Source organism: Myotis daubentonii, chromosome X (genome assembly GCF_963259705.1).
Source record: "Myotis daubentonii chromosome X, mMyoDau2.1, whole genome shotgun sequence".
In the NCBI taxonomy this organism is placed as follows: Eukaryota; Metazoa; Chordata; class Mammalia; order Chiroptera; family Vespertilionidae; genus Myotis; species Myotis daubentonii.
In genome coordinates this window covers 48,806,656-48,816,987 of record NC_081861.1, presented here as the reverse complement: position 1 = coordinate 48,816,987, position 10,332 = coordinate 48,806,656, and the positions used below count along the sequence as shown (strand labels likewise).

The window sequence follows — 10,332 nt, the reverse complement described above, 5'->3', positions numbered from 1 at the left end:
CAATTGGGAATCCCCATTAATAAATGAAAATAGCAAAGCAGATCTGGAGCATCATCAATAAGAGAGCAGAAGTCAAAGAATGTGGAGGTCATGATGTCATTTTACAACTGCTGTGTGACCTTGGGAGAAACAGTGTTTTCTGCTAACTTTGCAGCTGGCTTTATCTGTCTGTCTTCCCAGGCTGATTAATAGCAGGGCTGCTTTTCCTTAGTCCAAGCTGATTTTCTTTCTTTCAGTCCCAAGCAAGTTTTGACTTTTTCAGAGGGATAGGCCTGAGGAAAAAGTTGACAGAAAAATCAACTATTCATAGTTTTGCTACTTTTCAGTGGAATTGGAAAATTACTAATGAAAAAGTGTATGTAAAACTGGTGAATTGTGAATAAGGCCTGAATTTGAGTTAGTAGTATTGTACCAATATCAATTTTCAGGGCTTTGACAATGTACTGTGGATGTGCAAAATAATATTCGTACAATAGTAGATCAAAATCTTGGGGAAAACTCAGGGGAAGGAAAATCTGGGAATCTCTGTATTATTTCTACAACTTCATATGAGCTTTAAGCTATTTCAAAAAAAAGATATATGTATCAAGTGGAAAAACAGGTTTGTGTTGATTATGTAAGTAAGACTTTTTAAAAATAGTCCAACTTAACCTATGCTCTTCCCCTCCAATCCAAAATTGGTTGTACCAATGTTCTCTTATGTGTCACTGGACTTGAATGCGCTAAATTTGAATGCAGTACATAGTAGTGATGTATACCAGGTACAGATCCCTGTGGGGTTGTAAATATGGGACCAGTTTGTGCATCCACAAGATGCCATTTGAGTCTAGTATGGGAATATTCATTAAATATCCCCAGATAGGGAGAGGAGGAAGAGAGTTATACTAGGCAAAGGGGAGGGCAGGAGGAAAGAAAGACACAGAGATATGAAAGTCAAGGCATACCAGGGAAATAGATAATAGTTTGATGGGGCTCTCTCTTTGGGATATAAGGGAGGACTGGTGAAAGAAGAATCTGGATGGGTTGGAGCTGAAGTGGGACAGTCTGTATGTGATTCTCCTCTCTCTGAAAATAAGGACTTTGGATTTCCCTTGTAGTACTACATCTTTCTTATATCAAGGTTACCTGAGTATATATCTTTTCTCCCCAATGAGATTCCAAGCCCCTTAAAGAGATAGTCCAAGTTTGGTTCATTATGTAGCATCTGTTGCCTCTAGCTGTGTTCTTTGCACTTAGTAGGTGCTCATAAAATTGTCCTAGGAATGAATAACATATTACAAAGATGCAGTTGATATTCACTCTCTAGAACATCTGGAACCCCAAGATAATGTTAAATGGTGTGCTTACATTCAGGGAAATGAGGGTAACTGGTAGAAAATCACACAACTTATTTCCCTCAAGCTCTCCTTGTGTCTGACTTTGGTGACTGGGGATGGCGATGCCCTGTTATCTTTGACACATGCCCCACCCCCCTTATCCCTGGATCATGCCATAATGACATCCTATGAAAAAAAAAGGTGATGTGCCTTTCCCTAAGGGATTTAGCATTCCAGTCATACTTCTCTCTGTTTAGCTTTGCTGGAGGGTTGCAAAGTTGTCTCCCTCCTCCCCTACTTGTTCTTCAGATCTCTGAATTATAGTGAATACAATGGTATGCAAGCATGACCTGAAGATGGCAGGTAAGGAATTCCTTATAAAGGAGATCCCCCCCTCCCCCCAGAATTTGGCTAGTGTACATTATCTAAGGTGATTTCCACCATGCCTGTAGGTGATTTTCCCTCTTAGCCCCCTGAGAGAAATATTCCATTGCTCACCAATTCAAATGGTAGGGATGGGGGACTCTTCTGTTCCTGACAATCTCATTATGTGGTTATCAGGAGCAGACACTGCCCAGGTTGTCACGACAACCAGTAGTGATTCAATGCTTCCCTGAAAGGTCCGTATCTCTGGCAAATAATCAGCCTTTAGCTCTCAGCAGATGCTGAACTGAGCATCCAATCACAGGTGAGTTGGGAAAGTGTGACATCATAGTCCAGCCGGTCCAAAAGAAAAATTAAGATTTGTTGTGCTATTTATTTTCTTGGTTCTTTGTTCCTTAGATTTTGTCCTCTATTTTCTCCTCTCTCTCTTGTTTTTCTAGTAAAATGGGGAGAGCAATGAAACCAACTTTCCAAATTCAATTTATTCTGCAGTTTGACTTAGATTTGGGCAGTGCAGTGATTGGAATGTGTGAGGAAGAAATGTATAATGTGATCCACTGCAAAATCAAACAAAGCATCAGATCAATCAAATAATGTGGTTTGATATGTAGGACCATCGTGGAAGAGGGGTAATTAAAATCAAGTCAGAAGAGAGGAACTTTCCCATTCTCATACTAATTCATCCAGGTCCATCTGCACTTAATTGTCTTCTGCTTTTCCTTTATTAACTTCCTGGTGGAAGGGAGGAAAGAGTCTGTGGGCTTCTGAAAGCCCATAGGTTCTACAGGGCAGGTTTCTAAGGGCTGCTAATTATAGTGAAGGAAGGAGAGGAGAGATCCCATTCCCAAGGTCCCACCATACAGGGAACATATGTAAATGAAAACTCATCAAGTCTATTAACACATTAAGCGCCGAGCCTGTTTTGTCTTCAGGACCAAAAGTAGAGTCCGGCCTGTGTGGCTCAGTGGTTCAGTGTCGACTTGTGAACCAGGAGGTCACAGTTTGATTCCCGGTTAGGGAACATGCTTGGGTTTCGGGCTTGATCCACAGTAGGGAGCATTCAGGAGGCAGACTATCAGTGATTCACTCTCATCATTGATGCTTCTGTCTCTCTCTCCCTCTCCTTTCCTCTCTGAGGTCAATAAAAAAAAAAAAAAGAATCTAGGGAGATAGGCTGGGTAAGTTTCACAGAGGAGAAAACTAAAGCCCAGGAAAATTTTCATCTTTCTCAAGGTTTCCTACCCAGAAGTTAGAATAATCTGTATTTCCTGATTCCTTGTCAATAACTATGAAGGCCCAAGAGGATGGGGATTTTCTATCCATGGCCTTTGTTCTTTCCCCACACTATGGTTTTTAAGGGACTTAGAATGTAACTTTTTGGCATTTCTGAGACTTCTTGCTCTTTGTCCAGCAGATTACCTACCATGTTGCCTCCTAGAGAAGAGCTGTAACCCTAATGATGAGGGAGGGGGGCAGTAAGGAAGGGGTTCAGTAGGGCCTGATCTTAGTGATGGCAACAGGTTGTAGTGAATAGGCCCTGGTAAAGGAGTGGGAACTGTGCTCCCAGTCAATGCCTTGTACACTAGCTGTACCATGCCAGATTCTTTTGTATTCAGAGCAGAAAGGGAGATTTTTTTAAAGTGTAGTACTGTAGTAAAAGCTGTAAAGACTGAAAACCACAGAGATATAGAGTCTATCACTGGAAACCACTTCTGGCTTGAAGTAGGGGTGGGAAGGGAGTCAGGGTATTCAGGCTGCTTTTGCTCAGTGGGTTATACATTTCTGCCTTGCATCCAGTGCCTGTTCAGGTATGGCTCAGCTCAGCCTGACACACCTTAACCTTTATTGAAACATTGACCTGGAAATCAGACCCTTTTTATGATAGCAGGGGTGTTTTTGTTTGTTTGTTTGTTTGTTTTATCTTAATCCAAAGAAGACCATAGTTTCCCAAGTATGCTTATTGTAAAACTATACAAACAATGGAGAAGTAAATGGAGAAGAAAATGGTTAATGCCCCAACCATACACACATACATATCTTCCTTTTCACCTTTTTTTAATTCCTAGAGTTACCCTATTAGCATTTTGGTATGTATAATTCCAGGTTAAACACACACAATTTTTTTTAACAAAAATAAAATAGTATACATGCTGTCCTGTCACTTTTTTCACTCAAGAATGTGTCAGGGTGTATTTCTATTTTAATACCTAGGAATCTACCTGATTCTTTTTAGCTAATGAATAATATGCCAAAATATGTATATACCAGAATTGATTTAACAATTACTTTATTGAGGGGCAGATTGTCCTTTATGTAAGATTTTTTTTCATCCTTACATAAAATTCAGGAATAAACATACTTGAACATATCCTGGCATGGTTTTTATGAGTATTTTCATAATCAAATTCCTTGAGTTGAAATTGCTTGGTCAAGTGACATATGCATTTTAAAATTTCCCAAATATTGCCAACTTGCCCTCCAAAAAGCTGTGCCATTTTATACTTCCATCAATGTATATCAGAGTGAGCAATTTTTTCCCTTTCCTGGAATTGGATTGGAGCAGTTTGAAAATACTTTTTAAAATTTACTTCTGTTGCTACAAGTACCATCCCAGAGCCTCTCACTTCTCATGTGACTCAAGGGGCTGGTTGGATTGGTGGGAGCCAAATAAGAAATCCAAGTGAAGATGCCATGTAGGGTGGTAGAAAGAACACAGAACTGAGAGTGGGAGACTTGGTTTCTAGGACCATCTCTCTGAGGCATTGAACAGGGTACTTTAAATTGCTGGGCATCCATTCCCTCATCTGTAAAATGCAGATCATAATAGTACACTGTTGTGGTTGTTGTGTGGATAAAACGGGGAGATACAAAAGTGGTTGGCAACTTGCAAAGCAGGATGCACATGCCAAGTAGTTATTATGGTAGTGTTGTGATTATATCCTTAAATTAATGAGCTTGGGGAAAGGAATGGAGGACAGTGAGAGTTAAGTGGGAAATCTTTAAGACATTTCAGCTTCACTGAAAATTTCCATGCAGTTGTCCTATATTCTTGGAGAACCAACCACATTGGCAGTAAAAACTGCTTTATGGTATCAAAAATAAAATAGGTTATTCTCCTTTCACAGGAAGACTAAAGTATTTTGTGCTGGGCCTGACTCCTAAGTCCAGTCCTCTTTCTATGACACCACTATGCTTTAACTTTTCATGCACCTAATAGGATTGTGGCCCTGTGCAACTTTCTGTAACCACCAGGGAGAGAAGAAATATACACATGAAATGTTCAAATAACTGTGTGCGGTGACCACATAAATAGCTCTGAGTTATAGCAGAATTATACGGGAGGATTAGAGTGAAATCAAATACCTTTTAATTACTATTTAAATCAATAGCCTAGAAGACCCAAGTTAAATCATTAGCCAGGAAAATCCAGTTATATCTTTCTATTTCTTAAAAAAAACATTCTTATTGTTTAAAAAATAACTTGAATAAGTGCATTTTACAAGTTAGAAATGTAAAGTTTAAGTGAATGACATTCATTTTCAGATCAACACTTTTAGATAAAATTTATCATGATGTAAAAACAAAACTTACTGTGATGGGTTACTTTTTTTTAACCTCAGTGTTAATTTTAAAAATATCTGTAAAATCATTAGCAGAACCATCCTGATTTCAACCTATTAATTAGGGATTTGAGAAGGAGGGTGATGAGTGTTTTTCCATTAGAAGACAAGTAACCACCATGCCAAAAAAAAAAGCTATTTAAAAAAGCCTGATTAAAAATAAATTAACAAAAAACAACAACAAGAAACAACACCACCAATCTGGTATACTCTGGGCTTTTTTACCCCAAAGAAAATATGCATTTTAACCAAACCAGTAAAGCCATGTCTCATATTAGAAAAAGCATATTCTCTGGTCTCAAATCTATATACAAAATTCAGCTCTGCCATCCTCTGCAAAGTTCATGTAATAATCATGTATGCACAAGTATATTTCAATTCAAGAAAATTCAAAGTAAAATGCAAAGTTATCCTTTTAAAAATCTAGGGTATATAGTTCACTTAGTCTTTGTCTCCCTCTTTCCTGAAGAGTCATTTTTCTCTTTTCAATTCCCAGTATCATCACATGTTAAAATAAATTAGTCCAAGATGCATCCCATTCTCTAACTTTCCCAGATGTTGCCTCTGGTAAATCTAGAGTTCTGTTGCATGACTTTTCTAAAAGTGGCAGATATATTAGTTCACTCCAGTCTTGAAACTTATTTTGTTGGCATTATGGAGAAATGATTGCTGGATGTTATGAGGAGTTGACAAAAATTGGATAAAAGTGCACCGGGAGTATCATGACCCATTTTTACAATTTAAGTATATGAGGATATAGTTATCTTTACAAAAAAATAAGTTTGAAAGTGTAGAGGAAAAAATAACCCATAATCCTATTACTTTAACCCAACTGTTATAATTATGTGTCCTTTTCTGATTCTTATTTACAGGCATATTTTACATCATTATAATTCAAATGAGCTTATTATTTTGCATTTGTTGTTGTTTTTGTTAATCCTCGCCCTAGGATATTTTTTTCCATTGATTTTTATTTTTAGGGAGAGTGGAAGAGAGGAGGAGGGACAGAGAGAGAAACATCGATGTGAGAGAGACACATTGATTAGTTGCCTCCAGCACATGTCCAGACTGGGGCCAGGGATCAAACCTGCAATGGAGGTACTGTCCTTGACCAGAATAGAATCCAAGACCATTCAAACAGTGAGCTGATGCTCTAACCACTAAGCTAAACCAGCCAGAGCTCATTGTCATTTTTTATGAAAATTTAAAGTCTCCTCACTGAGATTTAGCATGATTTACATGAGCTTACCAAATCCTGGGGTGGGAGTATGGATTTGAGTATAGTAAAAGATAATTTTGGAGTTAGATTTTAGGCATTGGACACCAGCAAAAAAATGAATTCTTTTTTAAAGACGAGAGGTCATGGAAGGTTTTAGGGAGAGCCACATTTTAAAGAAATAAAATATATCTATATAAAGTAGATCAATTATTCTTTTTGTGGTGTAAAAAGATATGTTTTTTCCCCCAAAATATATGTTTCATGTGCAGCAAGGTAGTTTCCCTATGAAGAATGTCATCTCTTTGAATCCCAGTGCCATATCTGTCTCCCTGCGTTTACTGTGCATTCCAGAGACTACATCAGTATTACCTGCTTGCCTGACAGGTGGTGTCCTAAATCCAAGCCATTTTCCTTTCAAAAGAGTGCCCGTGTAGCTGGACAGATTTCCTCCCCTAAAACTTATCTGAAATTCAAGTCTTCCTGAAGGGTTAGTTAAGGAAGAGAAATTAAATACCCCCCTCTCCTTCCTATTCTCAGAAGAGCCTCTTTCTTGATAGCCAGACCTCTGCCTAGACAACCCTGACATGTAGAAGTTTCCATCTTATTTTCCTTCCCCTCTCCCAGTTCCCTCCCCTTTATTTTTTTTTCCTCTTCCAAGGCGCTTCCTGCCTGGAAACAAAAGATTGGTCCCCAGTAGCCCACTCAGGGCGATTTTAGTTTGATGCTCATCCTCTGATTGGTCTATGTACTGCGCAGAGCCCAGATGATGTCATAGCAGAGAAGGGCTAGGGAGTGGTTGCGGAGCTGGGACTCTACCTCTGGCTGGCAGCTGTCAGAGGCGGGCCTTCTGGGGTCTTGTGTAGGATGCTGCAGCTTTCCCTTGCCTAGAGCAAGGGTGCGCGTCCGGGAGCGGGTACAGGGGAGGGGGGCGGGGAGTTGGCTGGGCCGGAGGCGGCGGCTATAGCCACGGGGTTGTGGCTCCGCAGCCGCGCTATCCCGCTATCTCCAGTGCTCTGAGGTAGAGGAAAGGTCTTGACAGGTTGGCTGGACCAGTGGCAGGTAAATCCACTTATGGCACCTGGCTCACTCAGGGGAGGGGGTGGCGGCTGGGCCTTGCTTTTAGGCGGCTGGGAAGATTTTCTGCCTTCTCAGATCCCCCTCTGACTCTTAAGGCGTTCCAGCCTTGAGTCCCTGATGTGGCTCCCAGGGAGTCCTGAGACCAAGGGCGCTGTTCGATGGATCTCTGGTTGGGAAAGCAGACAAGTGGGTGTGTCAGGGCTCTTCCCGAGGGCTTGGGCTCCTACGCTGGGGCAAGCCTTATACAACCATACTGGGCTGGAGGCAAAATCCGTCCCCAAAGCTATGCCAGCCTGTAAATCCTGTGCCTTCTATGAGCCCCCTCCACCAGCCACTGTTGCTGGGATGGCAGTTCCCACCCCCACCTCCAGGGGGCGGGGTGTGTGTCTGTGGCCTAGCAAGTCCATAGGGGGAAGAACCAGACCTGAACAAACAAAAAAAGTGACTATTTTAAAAAGGGGCACCTTTCCCCCTTTCCTTATTTTTCCTTATCCCCTTGCCACCCCCCCTTTTTTTTTGGTGGGAGAAGGGTAAAGGCAGGAGGACTCTTTTCTTCTGTGGGTTTGGAATTATGGAATAATGTCCCTAAAAAGCCTTGGGTCCCTCAGTTGGCCTTTGTCTTTGTCTGGGGAGAGGGGTCATTAGGTCCAGTGGCTCTTCCTTCCCTGTCCTCCTCAGCTTGCAGGGGGCATTGCCCTTAATTTTTGAACTGGATTTGACAAGATTACTGCTGCACTTTTGGGCAGGTTGAACATTTTACAGTCTTGATCTCAGCAGGTTTTCCTTCCTGAGCTGGTGGTTGAGAGGTGGGGTGGGATATATCAGGAGGGTGGTGCCAGGAGGGAGGGAGCTAAAGGCTCCACTTGGAGTTTTGTTTTGTTTTGTTTTGTTTTTGGTCCTACCTTCCAGAATCCAGTGCCAGACTCTGGACTTGAGGGTTCTGGACTATGGTCTATAGAAGTGAAGGAAAGAAGGGTGAGTGGCTTGGCTTTGGGAAGCATGCAGGGGGAGGTTGCAGCACTATTTTTTTTAAAATGGCTTTCAGCAGGGAAGCCTTTAGCCATGTTAGTCTTGCTCCCCTCATGGTTTTGCAGACTCAAATCCAGGTCAACTGTATGGCTGTCTGAGGTGCTGGAACAGAAGAAAGTCCACTCCTATTGGTGATAACACTGTGGCCCTGTTCTGAGATGACCGATGTATGAAGGTCAGTGTGGTTTTCACTGGACTATTTGCAAAATTATAATTGGGTAGGTCTGTGATTTGGTGCTTAAGTCCCCTAAATCAGGGCCATCTTTGGGCAAAGGGACTTAATATGGTAATGGATGATTAATAGGCAAGTGCTTGGAGAGCCAGCTGTGTAAGCCTCTGTTTCTGAATACAAATGTTGTACCCCATTCCCCTATGAAAGAGGCAAACTGAAAAGTGACTGGGATGTATGCTGGATAAAGATGACAGCTGAGACTCTAGAGGACAGAGGTACCTTGATATGTCAAAGACCAGACCATTCAAGCTGGCAATTGAGCCTTGTAGGAGAGACCTAACAGAAAAAGGAGGTTCAGCTGGGATAGAGGTGCTGGCAAGGGGCCACAACATGTCCCAGCTAGCTGACCATTCCCACAGGTTACAGACTTTCTGGTTGGAGGTGGAAATGGTATACAGAGCAAATAAGCTTGCTGAGGTCTTTGAAGGTAGAGCAGTGGACATGACAGGTGAGGGAAATTAAGAATAATTATGGGGATGGGGAGGTGCTGTCCCCATTAGAGACTCTGCTATTAGGAGGTCAGAGACCAAGCTACTACGAGGTCGAAGCGAGTAGCCGTGTGAAGCTTGGTTGGTTGGAGCTTCATCCAGATATGCCAAGGTTGCAGGTTTGATCCTCGGTCAGGGCACATACAAGGGTCAATCAATGAATGCATAAATAAGCAGAACAACAAATCTTTGCATCTATCTCTCTCTCCTTCTCTCTCCCAAATAAAAATAAAATAAAGTAAAGATCTAGAATCCAGAGTAGGTAGATAAGAACAGAGTGATAGAAGAAAACAACATTGTCTTACCAGGAACTCAAAAACTCTGATTTACCCGGTGGAAAGGGGAATTTGGTGGTTGAGGTTCCTGTGGCTCAGTCCAGAGTTAAAGGGATGATATCTCAATATTTAGGGAATCAATAGCATTCCCACCCATGTAACCCACCTTCAGGATCCAGTTACTTCTGATCAAGGGAAGAAGAAAATCCATGGGTGGCAGCTCAACAACCAGATTTTACCTTCTGGGCAAGGAAAGGGAATAGAGGGGCAGGGACCCAAAGGGGACTGGATGAGCTTTGAATCTGTTTGAGACAGGTAGGTTGACTGCTTTTACATGGGAGTGTCAGGTCTTTGCTCCAGATATAGGGGTATCTGCCTGTGCTCAAAACAAAATAAATAAATAAATAATATTAAAGCCCTCATTTCCAGTCAGGGGCCCATGGGACCCAGTGCAGGCTGAGGGACGGTGAAAACAACTATACTTGAAGGTAAGTGCAGCTCTCGAGGCATCTGGGGTGCAGCTTATGCTTCTGCTGTCCTGTTTTTCCCCAACCTCTCCATTTGCCAGAAATTAGGTGGTTTCCTCTGCAGGGCCTGGGGTGGACTCCCCTGCCAACTAGGCACTAGGAGGCTTCTCCAGCAGGGGCAGAAAGGGCGTGCAGTGGTGTGCAGGGCCTGAGTCCTCCATTTCA

General features: G+C 41.9%; 1 long non-coding RNA gene across 1 annotated transcript; it reads left to right on the top strand.

Moving 5' to 3' along the window:
- The first annotated feature begins 7,495 nt into the window (after positions 1-7,495).
- LOC132224230 (uncharacterized) lies at positions 7,496-8,822 on the top strand. The gene is made up of 3 exons (XR_009450628.1): positions 7,496-7,598; positions 8,526-8,591; positions 8,711-8,822. It is a non-coding gene; the product is annotated as an uncharacterized LOC132224230 (long non-coding RNA).
- Positions 8,823-10,332: the final 1,510 nt, after the last annotated feature.